At 37.6% G+C, this 2,714-nt stretch overlaps 1 protein-coding gene and 1 long non-coding RNA gene across 2 annotated transcripts in view; one reads left to right on the top strand and one right to left on the bottom strand.

Moving 5' to 3' along the window:
- LOC116705453 (uncharacterized) overlaps window positions 1-2,714 on the top strand; it is a 17,444-nt gene that overhangs the window by 722 nt on the left and 14,008 nt on the right. The window contains exon 2 of the long non-coding RNA XR_004335941.1: window positions 2,031-2,099. This is a non-coding gene — a long non-coding RNA (uncharacterized LOC116705453). The remainder of the gene's footprint in view (window positions 1-2,030; window positions 2,100-2,714) is intronic.
- The window catches only part of chrm3a (cholinergic receptor, muscarinic 3a), an 84,076-nt gene that overhangs the window by 79,329 nt on the left and 2,033 nt on the right, over window positions 1-2,714 (bottom strand). The gene's annotated exons all lie outside the window — the stretch shown is intronic.

The raw sequence follows: 2,714 nt of genomic DNA, 5'->3' as shown, positions 1-2,714 counted from the left end.
AATAAAACAAATTATTATTTTAGTGAGAACTCATAAATATCTACAAATAACTAATGTTAGGGAAAATCTGTTTAAGTTTTGTTACGCGTTTCGGATTTTTTTTTTACATATATATTGGCCGATTTATTGGAATATCGGATTTTTTATTAACCCAATATTTGTATTGTTATCAGATATTGGCGTACAACTACTCACTGATCATTCATCAATTTTTTTTTTTTCAAAAAGGCGTATTCTGTCAGTGTAACAGTACAGTGATTCTGATTATTGGGTTACACTTGAAGTTTTCTACATATCAGTGACATGACACTGAACGTGTCATAAAACATGATAAAGAAGTCACAAACGGTTATGAAACAATGCTTTTTTAGTGAGTGTCATTCGGTTTTGTTGTGACAAGTTAGGGTTATTAATAGTGTTAGGGTTAAGGTTAGGGAATTTATGTTGTTCTGTTAATGACTGAAATGAGAAGGAAACGTTTCTGCTATCTAAAGATAGATGCTGTGCTTCGCTCTGTTGTGGTCTGCATGACTGTTAAAGTGGATTAAACAGGCTTTAACATCAAGACGAGCTCTAATGAAACCCGATGGGGGAGTTAGCCTGTCTGTTTAGCCAGCTGACTCTTGTAAAATACCCATCACTGTCTCCTGTTCCCTGCTCTAAAAGTAGCCTGGTGGTGCCAGTCAGTGCACGCTGTGGCCTGAGGGTTACACCATATGATGCTTTTGTCTGGATCATACAGCATCTAAAACGCTCAATCGCACCTTATCACACATGTTTATTCTGTATTCTTGTGTCAATCTTTGCCTAAAGACATCTGTTACACACCCATTTAAAACTGAAAAGGATTTGTCTGATACCCTATTCATATTATTGAATTAAAGGGAACGTTTTACATTTTGGGAAATTCTCTTATTTGCTTTTAAAGAGAGTTGGAGGTCCTTACTGTAAATATGAAGCTATACCTAATTAGCTTAACTTAATCCAAAGTTTGGAACCAGAGAAACAGCTTGCCTGGCTCTGTCTGAAGGCAAAAAAATGTTTTAGCTCACTTATTAATTTATATCCCATTTATTTATTCTGTACAAAAACAAGTTGTGTTGCCAGTGGTTAGATTTGTTTACCTTTGGACAGAGCCAGGCTAGGGACTGTTGGTTTTTTATTTAAGGGGCTACAGGAGGAGTTTTGGGACCTTAAGTCAAAAAAGACTTGATTCTCACCTTGCCAATAAAAAACACTTCCATGAACCTCCAAAATAACTGGGAAAAATACATGATCCTCCCCAACTATTTATTAATACCTTCTGTTTTGGTGATGATTTAACCTCTGCTTTCTTATCTTTCACTTCACACTCCATTGTTATGGTTGCCATTTCAGTAGATTTACTCACTAAAATTGTTGTTGAAACCCACTAAGCATAAGGGGAGGGGGGAAAAATCAATACAGCATAGTAATACCAAAAAACATAGCAACATTTTCCGCAGCAATACTGTATTGATACACAGACGCCAAGTATCAATCTTTTACTATATGTGTTGGTCAGTTTGTCTGCTTGACAATCCCATTTTGCACCAATACAACTGAAGTGAGATAAATAAACAGAGAAGTTTATCTTTTTAGATAAAACAGATGTTGACAAAGTTTCTTTTTGGGGACATAATTTAAAATTGGGAAAAATTTAATTTTGGAAAAGGTAATGAATTGCAATATAAAAAAAAAAATTCACAATAATATCGTATCGTGACATAAGTATCGTGATGATATTGTATTGTCAGGCCTCTGGTGATTCCCACCCCTACTAAGCATGGAAACTAAATGCACACTTTCCTGCACTACTGCATTATTTCAAATACTAAGTTACTCCTCTAGTAAACTAGTATTCCCATGAAATAAAACAATGAAACATTGAGACCATTCAACAAAGTACACTGGGTAATGACAAGTTCTGTCATTTTGGGCGGGCCTGCCCAATCAGTGTCAATCAATCCTGTCCACCTTCATGACCCCGCTGTGAGCTGGAGCTCTATCAGGAGACTCGCAGACAAGAGGCGTTTATTTCCCAAATCGTTTGTTTAAATAACTCAACACACATTTCCATTGTAACATTAAATGAAACCCGTGTTTTTTTTAAGTTATAAAGCTCCACAAGTGACTGCGGGCGCAAGCTTACTGACCGGGCTGCCACTCACACACACCGGCCACGAAGCAGGCGGAGGAAAGGGATAGCGTCTGACAGGGCAGAAAGACACCCGTCTGCATTTGACAGTCTTGTAAATAAATGATGTGTATATTAGATATGTCATTCTTTCTCGGTCATAGGCACCGATTCATGTTTTCTTCCATGGGTGCTCGTATGAGCGCACGCCTTTTAAAAAAAAGTAGGCTGGTCAAAAAAGGTTTGCATTGCAGAACGTTAGGAAATGGATAGCGGCCGACAAAAACACACACGCCTATTAATTTGATAGTAAAGCCATAAAGCAGGCTACCTTGCCACTTCTCTCAAATACAGATAGAATTGGAGATGAAAAGTTTAACTGACACATAACCGTGACCAGAGCGCCGCTCACAACGCTCCACTTAGCACCAACTGCAATGTTTAATTTTAAATGAACAAGTCACTTTGGAATTTTGCTGTTTTCATGAATACAAGAGTTGGGTGACCCTCCCCCAAGACAAAAAAATTGTGGGTGACCTTCCCCTCAACAAAGAATAAA

Source organism: Etheostoma spectabile, chromosome 17, assembly GCF_008692095.1.
Source record: "Etheostoma spectabile isolate EspeVRDwgs_2016 chromosome 17, UIUC_Espe_1.0, whole genome shotgun sequence".
Classification (NCBI taxonomy): domain Eukaryota; kingdom Metazoa; phylum Chordata; class Actinopteri; order Perciformes; family Percidae; genus Etheostoma; species Etheostoma spectabile.
The sequence above is the reverse complement of the archived record's forward strand: the minus strand, read 5'-3'. Positions and strand labels throughout refer to the sequence as shown.